Source organism: Oncorhynchus masou, chromosome 30 (genome assembly GCF_036934945.1).
Source record: "Oncorhynchus masou masou isolate Uvic2021 chromosome 30, UVic_Omas_1.1, whole genome shotgun sequence".
Taxonomy (NCBI): Eukaryota; Metazoa; Chordata; class Actinopteri; order Salmoniformes; family Salmonidae; genus Oncorhynchus; species Oncorhynchus masou.
Genome location: NC_088241.1, coordinates 37,595,801 through 37,612,419, shown reverse-complemented (window position 1 = coordinate 37,612,419; position 16,619 = coordinate 37,595,801).

Sequence of the window (16,619 nt, the reverse complement as noted above, 5' to 3'; positions counted from 1 at the left end):
CGGTGGGATTCGAGATGGTCAGTGACCTGTTTGTTGACTTGGCTTTCGAAGACCTTAGATAGGCAGGGCAGGATGGATATAGGTCTGTAACAGTTTGGGTCCAGGGTGTCTCCCCCTTTGAAGAGGGGGATGACTGCGGCAGCTTTCCAATCCTTGGGGATCTCAGACGATATGAAAGAGAGGTTGAACAGGCTGGTAATAGGGGTTGCGACAATGGCGGCGGATAGTTTCAGAAATAGAGGGTCCAGATTGTCAAGCCCAGCTGATTTGTACGGGTCCAGGTTTTGCGGCTCTTTCAGAACATCTGCTATCTGGATTTGGGTAAAGGAGAACCTGGAGAGGCTTGGGCGAGTAGCTGCAGGGGGGCGGAGCTGTTGGCCGAGGTTGGAGTAGCCAGGAGGAAGGCATGGCCAGCCGTTGAGAAATGCTTGTTGATTCATCATGGATTTATCAGTGGTGACCGTGTTACCGAGCCTCAGTGCAGTGGGCAGCTGGGAGGATGTGCTCTTGTTCTCCATGGACTTCACAGTGTCCCAGAACTTTTTGGAGTTAGAGCTACAGGATGCAAATTTCTGCCTGAAGAAGTTGGCCTTTGCTTTCCTGACTGACTGCGTGTATTGGTTCCTGACTTCCCTGAACAATTGCATATCGCGGGGACTGTTCAATGCTATTGCAGTCCGCCACAGGATGTTTTTGTGCTGGTCGAGGGCAGTCAGGTCTGGAGTGAACCAAGGGCTATATCTGTTCTTAGTTCTGCATTTTTTGAACGAAGCATGCTTATCTAAAATGGTGAGGAAGTTACTTTTAAAGAATGACCAGGCATCCTCAACTGACGGGATGAGGTCAATGTCCTTCCAGGATACCCGGGCCAGGTCAATTAGAAAGACCTGCTCACAGAAGTGTTTTAGGGAGCGTATGACAGTGATGAGCGGTGGTCGTTTGACTGCGGATCCGTAGCGGATGCAGGCAATGAGGCAGTGATCGCTGAGATCCTGGTTGAAGACAGCGGAGGTGTATTTGGAGGGCCAGTTGGTCAGGATGACGTCTATGAGGGTGCCCTTGTTTACAGATTTAGGGTTGTACCTGGTGGGTTCCTTGATGATTTGTGTGAGATTGAGGGCATCTAGCTTAGATTGTCGGACTGCCGGGGTGTTAAACATATCCCAGTTTAGGTCACCTAACAGAACAAACTCTGAAGCTAGATGGGGGGCAATCAATTCACAGATGGTGTCCATGGCACAGCTGGGAGCTGAGGGGGGTCGGTAGCAGGCGGCAACAGTGAGAGACTTATTTCTGGAGAGAGTAATTTTTAAAATTAGTAGTTCGAACTGTTTGGGTATGGACCTGGAAAGTATGACATTACTTTGCAGGCTATCTCTGCAGTAGACTGCAACTCCTCCCCCTTTGGCAGTTCTATCTTGACGGAAAACGTTATAGTTGGGTATGGAAATCTCAACATTTTTGGTGACCTTCCTGAGCCAGGATACAGACACGGCAAGGACATCAGGGTTAGCAGAGTGTGCTAAAGCAGTGTGTAAAACAAACTTAGGGAGGAGGCTTCTGATGATGACATGCATGAAACCAAGGCTTTTTCGATCACAGAAGTCAACAAATGAGGGTGCCTGGGGACATGCAGGGCCTGGGTTTACCTCCACATCACCTGCGGAACAGAGGAGGAGTAGTATGAGGGTGCGGCTAAATGCTATCAAAACTGGTCGCCTAGAGCGTTGGGGACAAAGAATAAAAGGAGCAGATTTCTGGGCATGGTAGAATATATTCAGGGCATAATGCGCAGACAGGGGTATGGTGGGGTGCGGGTACAGCGGAGGTAAGCCCAGGCACTGGGTGATGATAAGAGAGGTTGTATCTCTGGACATGCTGGTTGTAATGGGTGAGGTAACCGCATGTGTGGGAGGTGGGACAAAGGAGGTATCAGGGGTATGAAGAGTGGAACTAGGGGCTCAATTGTAAACTAAAACAATGATAACTAACCTGAACAACAGTATACAAGGCATATTGACATTTGAGAGAGACATACAGCGAGGCATACAGTAATCACAGGTGTTGATTGGGAGAGCTAGCTAAACCAGTAGGTGAGACAACAACAGCTAATCAGCTAGCACAACAACAGCAGGTAAAATGGCGTTAACTAGACAGAGAGGTTCGGATTAACTACACACAGAGCCTGAGTGGGTCTGGGGCCGACAGATAAAACATAAACAAACAGAATGGAGTACCGTGATTAATGGACAGTCCAGCAGGCATCAGCTATGTAGCCAGGTGATTGAGAACCACTCCAGGCAACCATAGACTTTTCTAGACAACTCCACTAACCATAATCCCATAACCTACAAAAAAAACTAGACAAAACCAACACATAATTCACCCATGTCACACCCTGGCCTGGCCAAAATAATACAGAAAACACAAAATACTAAGGCCAGGGCGTGACAGATTTAAAGAAAAATCAGCACTTGGGGCCAGAGTTTGGGGAGAGGGGGTCCCTTACAGGAAAAACACATGAAAATCTCATTAAAACAGAATAATTTCCCACACAAACAGTTGACAACTACCCAGAAAACCTTCAAATTGCTGAAATAAGTAAATTAAATCAATGTTGAGAGAATTGTCAAATCAACTGATAACTAAAATAGAAGTGCAGATGGCACTCTTTTGCTAAATGCAGATATGTATTATAGGTAATGAGGACAGAGGACTTCTGTGACTGGTACAGACTAGTTGGCACAGCTGAATGATCAGCATACCGCTAATGCAGATGCTGTGTGTTCAAATTGCAGTTGGGGTCATATAAAAATGTCACTACTAAGTGATCAAATGAAATCATATTGTCACCGATTAAAGATTTGTACACTATTTTATCTGAACAGTTGCGAAATCCATTGTTAGACTAATGAATGAATCAAACATTTTCTGCTGTAAAGACAGAAGGCTATCATCTTGATTAGCTTAAAGACATGCCTACACTTCACCTAGCAAATGAAAATAAATTGTGTGTGGGCTAGTGACGGCCCTGAATTTTTCTGAACCATCTCAGTGCTTCCAATAGGGCACTTCCCCTTTAATTCCCAATTAAATAGCTAGCATCAGCTGCGCAAAAGTGGGGTTGTAATGGAGACGTGAATGAAGATGTGTTCAACCCTCAGTTCCGAAGCTTCTCTATTCCATTTGTTTTGTTGCCTTTAAAAGTGTGTTTTGTAGCCTAATAGCAAGTTTACCCAGGATCGGATCCACTCTTTTCGTCCGTGGTCTACACCTCTCCGTTGTTCTTCGTGGCCTTTCTCAGCAGGAGATCTGTGGCCTTTCTCAGCAGGAGATCTGTGGCCTTTCTCAGCAGGAGATCTGTGGCCTTTCTCAGCTGGAGATCTGTTGGCGGATTGGATTGTCTAACTGACCACAACCTTTTTTTTTATGGCATTTCATTTGTTTTGGTGTGATGTATACCGTGGTAATTTATGCAGTTAGTTGTGGTTGAGGTCACTTGAGTTCCATGAACCTTTTTACCGGCCTGGACTCTTTTTAGGCCCGAGAAACAAGACATTTCTGGAGGAACCAGAGATCATTATTTGTTATATTGTTTTGTGTGTGTGTGATCATTTATGTTGGTAATACAACCCACATAAAATAATAGATGTTTTTTAAGTTCTTTCCAATGTTTTGAGGGTTTATGAAAAGTGTATTTCCTGACTTTTACATAAGTCCTTTGTATTGGTGTAGACTTGACGGACCAGATGGGACTCATTCCCTCCCAAACCAAAAGGAGAAACCAATGTTTTCTCTGGTAGGCACAACCTACCTGGCACCCCTATAAACAATAACTTCAAGTCAAAACCGTTACAGACTACAATCACAGATATTGTAGAACAAGGAGCATAAACATATTTTGTTCAAATTCAGCTGTCCCAGAACTGGCATGGCATTCTATTCTATTCATATAATCTATTCTAAGGATTTGTCTAACCACACACTGACATGTACAGCTCTCTGGGTGAGGTTTTGTCTGTCTAACCACACACTGACATGTACAGCTCTCTGGGTGAGGTTTTGTCTGTCTAACCACACACTGACATGTACAGCTCTCTGGGTGAGGTTCTGTCTGTCTAACCACACACTGACATGCACAGCTCTCTGGGTGAAGTTCCGTCTGTCTAACAATACACGGACATGCACAGGTCTCTGGGTGAGGTTCTGTCTGTCTAACCACACACTGAACTGACATGTACAGCTCTCTGGGTGAGGTTCCAGTTTTCTAACCACACACTGACATGTACAGCTCTCTGGGTGAGGTTTTGTCTGTTTAACCACACATTGAACTGACATGCACAGCTCTCTGGGTGAGGTTCTGGCTGTCTAACCACACACTGAACTGACATGTACAGCTCTCTAGGTGAGGTTCTGGCTGTCTAACCACACACTAAACTGACATGCACAGCTCTCTGGGTGAGGTTCTGGCTGTCTAACCAATGCCACTTGTCTCTCGTCTTTAGTCATTCAGAACAGATACTGGACCTATAAACATTTTTTCTGATGGTACATGTTTGTCATCATCCCCTCGTGTGGTGTCCCATACAAGACAGTTCCCTGACAAATTTGAAGAATACACAGGGTCTCTCCCGTACCATTCAATAATAACTAAAGACGATGAAAAGTTATAGATGTGTCTCGTTTAATTTTCATACCGAGTGTAAGGTCTCTTCCAGTTCAGACATCTGTATCAACTTGTCTTTTAATCAGGGGATTCCATGACAAACCATCTCTCCTGTCCTCCATCTGTAGAAACACAAGGTGGTGTTGATACACACAGCACTGCTAACATTATCAATGGTTGTTAGGTCAAATCCAGGACTGACAAATGATAGTATTTTGACCTATAACCAGATAAAATGTGACCAACCTGAAGTGTGACTGGTGCCTAGCCACTTACTGCCTCAGCCTTCTGCTCCTGATAAGGTAGGGTGGTTTCCCATGGCACTGCTGAACAGTTTAAATGAACACCACATGGCAGCTGGGGGTGGACCACACCTTGCTGTCTCTGGGCAATTGGGCATCATTGGCAATGTAAATAATCCTTACCCGACTCATCCATACCTGTCGTGCCACACTCACTTCCAAATTTCACTTTGGATGAGACTGAAGTTATGACCAAAATGATCCTATTTACTATCTGTAGTCAATTTTGACACCAGAATAATTGTTTCTGACTCATATTGTTGCCACATATCCCGTTTTATATCCAGAAAAGTTGCTTCTAGGAGGCAGTTCCCTTTTAACATCATCTTTCCCATGTGAGGAGAATACGTGCTTTCACCTCACATGTGAAAAACAAATGAGTTTAACCTAACTCTCAGAATGTGAAATAGCATTTTCATGTGAATATTGAAAGTTTTGTCATGGTATCACATGTTGAAATGTTGCATCCCCATGTTCTCACATTTAATTCACATGAGATCATGTGCTTTTACATGTTGTCACATCTTATCACATTAACTTCACATAAGATTGCGTGTTTTTTCCGTAAGGGGTAACTTCAGCCAAAGGGTTAGTTTAGCCACCCCTTGTTTCTAGGAAATATTTAGGAAGAGGTCATCATTTCATGGCTAATATAGTACAAATGTTTGCCTTGGGGTAAGTTGAGCCAATGGCCACCATACACCATACAAATTATGATTCAATTGTATCAGTTTAATGCATAATATGCATAGTATTTTTGCAATCTGTCATGCATAAGAGCATTTGTATTGTTACAGAGTAGGCCTCATCATGCCCGTGTACACAAATGTAAAACAAGCAGGGGTTCTTGAGAGGGTTGCCAAGGAAGTGAGGGAAGGGAAGATATCAATTTGAGCAGCAGCAAGGGTACCATTTTTTTTAACATGTACCTGTGTGAATGAGAGGCTATGATAAGGTAGCAGAGGCACACAAGGTCTTCTCTGATGGCATAGCGTCTGAGCTTGCTAAACATATCAAGAATCTCGTGAACCAGTTTCATGGGTTTAGTAGTTTCAAATGCTGATAGCTTGCCTATGAATTGGCACATTGAAACAACATCCCTGTCCCAGACAACTTTTCATAAAATTGATCAGAAAGTGATATTGAACAGAGATATCTAAATGTAGGCATGTATTTAAGATATACAGTATACCACACACCCATTCCATGAATTAAACGTTGACCTACCTGCACTATCACCCACTGTCACAGGACTCAATCAACCACTTGCCACAAGGCGACTCAACTTTTCTGTCCCTATGATCGACTTACCCCATAAGTTGAAACAAGAGACCACTTATTTTGGACAAGCTATGTTTAAAAAATGTATGTTTACATGAATTCTGATTATTTTCAGGGATATACAACATCCTGAAATACATGTAGATATATTTGTTAGAAAGAACACTATATTTACCTTGATGTAGTGATGCTGAATAAAAAAAGGGCTCAACATACCCATGTTGAAGAATTTCTAATAAGAGAAAAATTATAAATAAATACAAATAACATTTTGATTTAAAGTTGTGCCAAGTGACCCCTTATTTTGGAAAAGTTATGTTTTGAAAACTGTTATGTTTACATGAATTTATAATTTATTTCCAGGTATACACAACATCCTGAATGAAATATATGAAGATATCTTTGATAGAAATAATACTATATTTTCCTTGACATAGTGATGAGGACTATAAAAAATGGCTCAACATACATAAATTGAAGAACTTCTAATTAAAGAATCATCTTTAATCTTTTTTTAAATAAATGCATTTTTTTGTTTCTACTCTACTCTTTCTATACTTATTGGGAAGTATACAGGGAAGAAAGTTAACAGGGTACTCTGCAGTGGCTTATTACTTGAAAGTAGGCCAACTGTACTGAAAACTCTAGTAGAGCAACTTAATACACAAGAGCAACCATTCATAATACACTTGCCATTATTATATCTTGAGGCCTACTGAACTCATTTAGAGCAGCAGACACTGATTTGTTTGACCTCTTCTTCTCTAAATGTCAGATATTAAAACATGACAGTGCAATTTCTGCGGCTAGTTGAATTTCCTCATTTGAACACTTCCTACAATCCAGATTGAGCACAAAGCACCCTTGCTGGGTCACTCAGACCCTTTCTCAGTAGGTCACTGGCTGCTGGCAGGGCTTTGACATGACTCGCACAAACTACTCAGCATGACCTTTGTTGAGATTCCACAAACATCTCCTGTTGATGACTCTCTGAAAGTGATGGCCGTCACGGCTCATTTTCCCAAAGAGACTCAGAGTCTATAATAATATTTATAATCTATTAATACAAACAAAACAAAGTTAAATATTATCTTTTGTTTGAAGTTGAAAATCGACGGAACAATTCCAATCTTATTTGACCTATGCACTAACAAGGCTTTTCAACATTTGCATCTTGACACCTGCTAAATTACTGTGAATGTATTGATATACTGTACTTCAACAACAGATGTACTCACATTAAATGTGTTGATTGGGATTCAAACCTTCTCTCAAACAGCCTAATACATACTCTTAGAATAGGTTTACTCCATTAATGTACTTGGTCACGTAAAAGTGTTTTTTCATGTAAAACATCATTCCACTCATTCCATTCCAGTTCTTTCTAGTCCAGGACTTGGTGTAATATGTGTCTGTGAAACTGCTCCTTTACATCAATCAATCAATCAATCACATTTATTTATAAAGCCCTTTTTACATCAGCCGATGTTAAAAAGTGCTGTACAGAAACCCAGCCTAAAGCCCAAAACAGCAAGCAATGCAGATGTAGAAGCACAGTGGCTAGGAAAAACTCCCTAGAAAGGCCAGAACCTAGGAAAAAACCTAGAGAGAAACCAGGCTAATGAGGGATGGCCAGTCATTTTCTGGCTGTGCCGAGTGGAGATTATTACAGAACATGGCCAAGATGTTCAAACGTTCATAGATGACCAGTAGGGTCAGATAATAATAATAATAATCATAATGGTTGTAGAGGGTGACTGAGAATAATACATGTGACCTAGACTAATACATAGGCCTACTCCCTAGCTGGGAAATGGACAAGGTAGTTGACAGATTTTGGAACATATTTTGAAGCTGTAGATGGTGTATGACCATGCATAGGTCAAATTACATTTAGAAATCTAATATTTTTTGGCTTTAGAAACAAGGTAATATTTCACTTAACTTTTTTATTTTATTTAATTTTCTCGGAAGGAGTGATAATAGCACAAGTCCTGCCACATTAAATAAGATGAAGGTACATTTATAGTGTAGCAACCATGACATTTAGCTAACACTGACTCCCACAAGAAACACTGCTTTCTTGGAGCCGGTTCAAGCTTGCAGGTGTCTGGAACATTGGTGATTTTATCTGTGTGTGTATATGAAATGGATAGCTAGTTGGCAGTGAGCTAATGGTGATGTCATCCGCTCTGAGACCTAAAGTTGTTGTTGCTCTTGCTCTGAAAGACCTGTGGTTTTTGTGCCACAACTGATAACACTACTTTGTGGAGACACATGTCAATGTGTTCAGAGAGTCACTGGTTCAAGCCCAGGTTGAGCCAAGACATGGAAGCAACACTGTTATCCTCAGACAGCTCACACTCCCTGCCAGGACACCAATGTAATAGTGACACCTGTTGTACTGTGATACAATGTACTGATACTCACACTTTTTGACTGTGACACAATGTACATATACATATATATGGCATATATACACATATATATGGCTCAATTGATGATAGGAGTACACATCAACATTAAGCTGTTAAAAAACAAATATGTTTTAAGTGGGAATAAGCATTGGTCTGAAGCCAAAAACAAAGGAAATTCACGAGCACCACAATGCGTATTCCACCCATGCTCTACCAAGGTTTACCAGCACCCAGCTTTGATCTACTAGAGCAGCTACAGTCTTAGAAAAAAGGTGCTATCTAGAATCTAGAACATAATAGTGTTATTCTGGTGTCCCCATAGGATAACCCTTTGAAGAACCCTTTTGGTTCCAGGTATAACCTTTTTGGGTTCAAGTAGAACTGTTTCCAGAGGGTTCTAATAATGAAACCCAAAAGGGCTGTACCTAGAATCAAAAAAGGCTATAGCTGGAACCAAAAAGGGTTCTACTATGGGGACAGCTGAAGAACCCTTTTGGAACAATTTTTTCCAAGAGTGTATGTTGGTATTGTACTGTAGGCAGGTTGCTTATGATTCAAACCTTCTCAAACAGCCTAATTCATACTATTAGAGGACGTGCTTCCACAATAATGTGATTTGTACCAAATACCACATTGGATTTTTCACACATTACAGTAAGACACTACACTACATTTTCATGTTTGTTTTTTTATGGAAGCAAGCTTTGCCTTTATACTTACAAGACCATTAGGCTTGATTGAGTGGTGTGTCTTGTAGTAATGTGGCGTATGTTTGTATTTCCTTAAACCTTTATTTTAGCAATACATGTCACAACATAACATCCTTTTTTGGTCAGTACTGTAGGCGCCCAACAGGTGGTGGTGTATTGGACACAGTAGCTCAGATAGATGTTTTATGCTTTATGTTCAGGAGTCTAATGGATTGGGGTAGAAGCTATTTAGAAGCCTCTTGGACATAGACTTGGCGCTCCGGTACCGCTTAACGTGCGATAGCAGAGAGGACAGTCTATGACCAGGGTGGCTGGAGTCGTTGACAAGACAACTGTCTTGGTGTGATTGGACCATGTTAATTTGTTGGTGAACTTGAAGCTCTCAACCTGCTCCACTGCAGCCCCGTCGATGATGAGAATGGGGGCGTGCTTGGTCCTCTTTCCAGTAGTCCACAATCATTACCTTTGTCTTGATCACGTTGAGAGAGAGGTTGTTGTCCTGGCACTACATGGCCAGGTCTCTGACCTCCTCCCTATAGGCTGTCTCGTCATTGTCTTTGATCAGACACTGTTGTGTCATTGGCAAATTTAATGATTGTGTTGAAGTTGTGCAGTCATGTGAAAAGGGAGTACAGGAGGGGACTGAGCAATCACCCCTGCGGGTCCCATGTGTTGAGGATCAGAGTGGCGGATGTGTTGTTACCTACACTTATCACCTGGGGGTGGCTCGTCAGAAAGTCCAGGATCCAGTTGCAGAGGGAGGTGTTTAGTCCCAGGGTCATTGATGAGCTTTGAGGGCACTATGGTGTTGAAGACTGAGCTGTAGTCAGTGAATAGCATTCTCACATAGGTGTTCCTTTTGTCCAGGTGGGAAACGGCAGTGTGGAGTGCAATAGAGATTGCATCATCTGTGGATTTTTTATTTTTTACCTTAATTTTACTTGGCCAGTAGGTTAAAAACAAATCCTTATTTTCAATGACGGCCTAGGAACAGTGGGTTAACTGCCTGTTCAGGGGTAGAACAACAGATTTGTACCTTGTCAGCCCGGGGATTTGAACTTGCAACCTTTCGGTTACTAGTCCAACGCTCTAACCACTAGGCTACCCTGCTGCCCCAGGGATCTGTTGAGGTGGTATGCAAATTGGAGTGGGTCTAGGGTTTCTGGGATGATGGTGTTGATGTGAGCCATGACCAGCCTTTCAAAGCACTTCATGGCTACAGACGTGAGTGCTACGGGTCGGTACTCATTTAGGTTACCTTAGTGTTCTTGGGCACAGGGAAAATGGTGGTCAGCTTAAAACATGTTGATATTACAGACTCGGATGGGAGAGTTTGAAAATGTCAGAAGACACTTGCCAGTTGTTCGGCGCCTACTTGCTGTACACGTCCTGGTAATACGTCTGGCCCTGTGGCCTTGTGAATGTTGACCTGTTTAAAGGTCTTACTCAAATCCGCTGCAGAGAGCGTGATCACACAGTCTTCCTGAACAGCTGGTACTCTCAAGCATGTTTCAGTGTTATTTGCCTCGAAGCGAGCATAGAAGTAGTTTAGCTCGTCTGATAGGCTCGTGACTGGGCAGCTCTCGGCTGTGCTTCCCTTTGTAGTCTGTAATGGTTTGCCAGCCCTGGCACTACCGGCGAGCGTCGGAGCCGGTGTAGTACAACTCGATCTTGACGCTTTTTCTGTTTGATGGTTTGTCAGATGGCATAGCGGGATTTCTTATAGGCTTCTGGGTTAGTGTCCTGCTCCTTGAAAGGGGCAGCTTTACAATAGGCCTATATCTAAAAAAAACATGAAGCTAATTATATATACATTACCAGCCAAAGTTTGGACACGCAGGATTTTTCTTTATTTTGAATATTTTCTAACTAAGAAACTATGAAATAACACATACAAATAGAATTTATATTTGAGATTATTCATTGTAGACACCCTTTACCATGATGGCAGCTTGGCACACTCTTGGCATTTTCTCTTGCATCATGAGGGAGAAGAATGGCACATTTATCCTACCAACGGGACATTAAAAACTAATATCTTATGTTTCACAGAGTCGTGGCGGAACAACGACATTAAGAACATTCTATGGGCAGGACAGAACAGCAGACTCTGGTAAGACATGGGGCGGGGCCCTATGCATTTATGTAAACAGCTGGTGCACGATATCTAAGGACGTCTCGAGGTTTTGCTCGCTTGAGGTAGAGTATCACACAATAAGCATGCAGCATGTGTATGTGTGGGCGCACTGTTTGTAGGTGCGTACGTGTGTGTAGGTAGGTAGCTAGTCATTTCAGATTCACTTGAAGGTGTCATGGAAAGCTCTGTGTGTGTGTGTTTCTGTGTGTGTATGTATGTATGTGTGTGAGGAAGTCATACAAATAGTTTGCATAATGAAACAAATAGGGAGGATAAAATAATTCTCTCTCCCTCGCTGAAGTCAGCAGAATTTATAGCGAGCCAATGAGTTTCACTTTTTTCGTGCCAGACCCGGGGGCACTCGCCAGAATACTAAAACGTTTCTGTCAGGTAGCTTGCTAAAGAAGAATCCTTGACTTTTTTTAATGAGATATGGTTCTTGAACTTTTCCTAAAAAGCTTTTCCCTCCCCGTTGATAAATTAACCAGCATGGTTGTTAAACAGCCTTGGATAAATGTATAGCCTAACTTCCAATGGATCCTTGGCAGTGTGGTGCCCGAGCAACAACCTCTCCCTCAGCGTCAGCAAGACCAAGAAGCTGATCGTGGACTACAGGAAACAGGGGGTGGCGAGCACGCCCCCATCCACATCGACGGGGCAGCAGTGGAGCAGGTAGACATCTTCAAGTTCCTCAGTGTCCAAATCATTAATAACTTGGTCCAAACGCACAGTTGTGAAGGGGCGACCGTGCCGCTACCCCTCAGGAGGTTGAAAAAGTTTGGCATGGGCCCTAAAATCCTGAAAAGGTTCTGCAGCTGTAGAATTGAAGGCATATTGACTGGCTGCATCACTGCTTGGCATGGCAAAAGCACCGCCCTCGATCGCATGGCTCTACAGTGGGTTGTGTGGACAGCCCCGTACATTACTGGGGCCATGCTCCCTGCCATCCAGGACCTCTATATCACGCGGTGTGAAAAGAATGCCCGGAAAATCAAATACCCCAACTACTTAAGCCAAAGACTATTTTATCTGCTGCCGCACAGCAAGAGGTACCAGTGCATCAAGTCTGACACCAACAGGCTCTTGAACCGCCACTATCCCCAAGCAATACAACTGATAATAAGCAAACAAAATAGCTACACGGACAGAGTTTACCTTGCATCTTTATTGATCTTTAATTTCAGTATTTTCGACTACACCTGCATGGCTTGCTGTTTGGGGTTTTAGGCTGGGTTTCTGTACAGCACTTTGAGATATCAGCTGATCTAAGAAGAGCTATATAAATAAATCTGATTTGATTTGCACTGTCTCTATGCACACTCACAGGGCCCTACACACTCACATACACTGTCACCCCAACACACATACAAACACTCTCTCCATAATTTGCTCACTCACACATATATGCACATACATTTCTACTAACTCTGCACACCCACTCACATGCAAGCTGCTGCTACTCTGTTTATGTTATATCCTGTTGCCTAGTCACCTTACCCTTATATATATCTACCGCCATCACTCCAGTATCCCTGCACATGAAGATGGAACTGACATTTTGAATATTTCCTGTGTTTATAATGCTTACTTACTTACTTTATTGTGTATTTCATATTTCTTAGTCATATTTCTCGTCTTTTTTTCTAGTAATACATTGTTATTGATTATTGAATTGTTGCGCATTGTGTTTGCAAGAACGGCATTTCACTGTACTTGTGCATGTGACATTAAAACTTATTTTTGACTGGTGACGCGCTGCAAGTCCCACCTCTCCCATCTCCTCATTGGTTTTTAAGAGCAAATACCCACCTGGGAGATTGAAAGCTGAACTGAAGTCCACACACCAGGGCAGTTGATAGTGGTAATGCACCTTAAAGTTGGTTGCCAACCACCATATAAAACTCACAGAAGGAGTAGACTGAAGGGGGGAGACTACTAGAAATGGAGTTTCCCTTTTTATCTGTGGATTAATTGTAAGAGTAGAGAACACACAATTTAGGGTGACTCAAAATGCCAAAATTCTACAAAGATCCAGGAAATAAAATGACCTTGTGCCTTTCAGGTAAAATAACAACCCAATGGTTATATCCCAGGACAAATTAGCTATATTTCAACCTGCGTGTCCTGATCGCATCTGGACAAAATCAACATGCGCGAGTCGGAGTGGACTTCTAGTCCGACTCAGGAGGCGGGCACACCATCCACCGCTTCCGAGTATATTACTCGCTAATGTTCAGTCTTTGGACAATAAAGTAGATGAGCTCAGGGTCAAGGATCACCTTCCAGAGAGATATCAGGAACTTTAACATACTTTGCTTCACGGAATCATGGCTGTCTCAGGATATACTGCCCCTGTCCATACAGCCAGCTGGGTTCTCAGTTCATTGTGCAGACAGAAATAAAGATTGTTTTGATCACGCGGATTGGGATATGTTCCGTGTAGCCTCAGAGAATAACATTGACGTTTACACGGACACGCTGACTGAGTTCATCAGGAAGTGTATTTGCAGATGTTGTTCCCACAGTGTCTATTAAATCATACCCAAACCAGAAACTGTGGGTAGTTTCCAGCATTCGAGCAAAACTGAAAGCACAAACTACCTCATTTAACCATTGCATGGTGACAGGGAATATGGTAAAATACAAACAGTGTAGTTATTCCCTCCGTAAAGCAATCAAACAGGCAAAACATCAGCACAGAGACAAAGTGGACTCGAAATTTAATGGCTCAGACATGAGACGTATGCGGCAGACAATCTACAGACAATCATGGATTACAACGGTATCAACAGACACTGACGTCTTGTTCCCAGACAAGCTAAACACCTTCTTCGCCCGTATTGAGGATAACACAGTGACACCGACGCGGCCCGCTCCCAAGGACTGTGAGCTCCAGTTCTCCGTGGCCGATGTGAGTAAAACATTTAAGTGTGTCAACCCTCACAAGGCTGCTGGCGCAGACCAGCTAGCTGGAGTGTTTACAACTGGAGTGTTCAACCTCTCCCTATCCAAGTCTGCTGTTCCAACTTGCTTCAAGATGTCCACAATTTTTCCAGGACTCAAGAAAGCAAAGGTAACTGAACTAAATTACTATCCATAGCACTCACTGCTGTCATCATGAAGTGCTTTGGCAGGCTAGTCGAGGATGATATCACCTCTACCTTACCTGACACCCTAGACCATTTCTATTTGCTTACCACCCTAATAGATCCACAGACGATGCAATTGCACTGCACACTGCCTTATCCTATCTGGACAAGAGGAATACCTATGTCAGAACGCTGATCATTAACTATAGCTTAGCCTTCAACACCATAGTACCCTCCAAGCTCATCATTTAGCTTGGAGCCGTGGGTCTGAACACCGCCCTGTGCAACTGGGTCCTGGACTTCCTAACAAGCCACCCCCAGGAAGTGAAGGAAACAACACCTCCAACACAGGGCAGGGGCCCCACAAGGGTGTGTGCTCAGCCCCCTCGTGTACACCCGTGACTGCGTGGGCACGCATACCTCCAACTCAAATCATATAGTTTGCAGACATCAGTAGGCCTGATTACCAACAATGACAAGACAGCCCACAGGGAGGAGGTAAGGTCCATGGCGGAGTGGTGCCAGGAAAATAATCTTTCCCTCAACGTCAACAAAACGAAGGAGCTGATTGTGGACTTCAGGAAACAGCAGAGGGAGCACACCCCTATTCACATTGACGGAACCGCAGTAGAGAAGGTGGAAAACTTCACGTTCCTCGGCGTACACATCACTGACGATCTCAAATGATTCACCCACACAGACTGTGTGGTGAAGAAGGCGCAACAGTGCCTCTTCAACCTCTGGAGGCTGAAGAAATTTGCCTTTTTCATGTTATTTACTCAGTACTTTGTTGAAGACCCTTGGGCAGTGATTATAGCATCGAGTCTTCTTGGGTATGACAGAACAAGCTTGGCATACCTGTATTTAGTGAGTTTATCCCATTTTTTGCAAATCCTCTGGAGCGTTGCTGCACGACCATTTTCAGGTCTCTCCAGAGATGTTCGATCGGGTTCAATTCTGGGCTCTGGCTGGGCCACTCAAGGACATTCAGAAACTTGTCCCGAAGCCACTTCTGCGTTGTCTTGGTTTTGTGCTTAGGGTCGTTGTCCTGTTGGAAGGTGAACCTTCGCCCAAGTCTGAGGTCCTGTGTGCTCTGGAGCAGGTTTTCATCAAGGATCTCTCCATACTTTACACCATCCATCTTTCCCTCAATCCTGACTAGTCTCCCAGTCCCTGCCGCTGAAAAATATTTTCACAGCATGATGCTGCCACCAGCATGCTTTACCGTAGGGATGGTGCCAGGTTTCCTCCAAGCGTGAACCTTGGCATTCAAGCCAAAGAGTTCAATCTTGGTTTCATCAGATCAGAGAATCTTGTTTCTCATGGTCTGAAAGTCTTTAGGCGCCTTTTAGCAAACCTCAAGCGGGCTGTCATGTGCCTTTTACTGAGGATTAGCTTCCGTCTGGCCACTCTACCATGAAGGCCTGATTGGTGGTGGTGCCGAGATGGTTGTCCTTCTGGAAGGATCTCCCATCTCCACAGATGGACTCTGGAGCTCTGTCAGAGTGACCATTGGGTTCTAGGTCACTGCCCTGTCCATGGGCCTTCTCTCCCGATTGCTCAGTTTGGCCGGGCAATCAGCTCTAGGAGGAGTCTTGGTGGGTCCAAACTTCTTCAATTTAAGAATGATGGAGGCCACTGTGTTCTTGGGGACCTTCAATGCTCCAGAAATGTTTTGGTACCCTTCCCCAGATCTGTGCTTCCACACAATCCTGTCTCGGACCTCTATGGACACTTTCTTCAACCTCATGGCTTGGTTTTTGCTCTGACATGCACTGTCAACTGTGGGACCATAACAGGATGCACCTGAGCTCAATTTTGAGTTTCAAAGCAAAGAGTCTGAATACTTACAGTTGAAGTAGGAAGTTTACAAACACCTTCGCCAAGTACATTTAAACGCTGTTTTTCATCATTCCTGACATCCTAGTAAAAATTCCCTGTCTTCGATCTGTTAAGATCACCACCACATTTACAGAATGTGAAATGTCAGAATAATAGAGAGAGTGATTTATTTCAG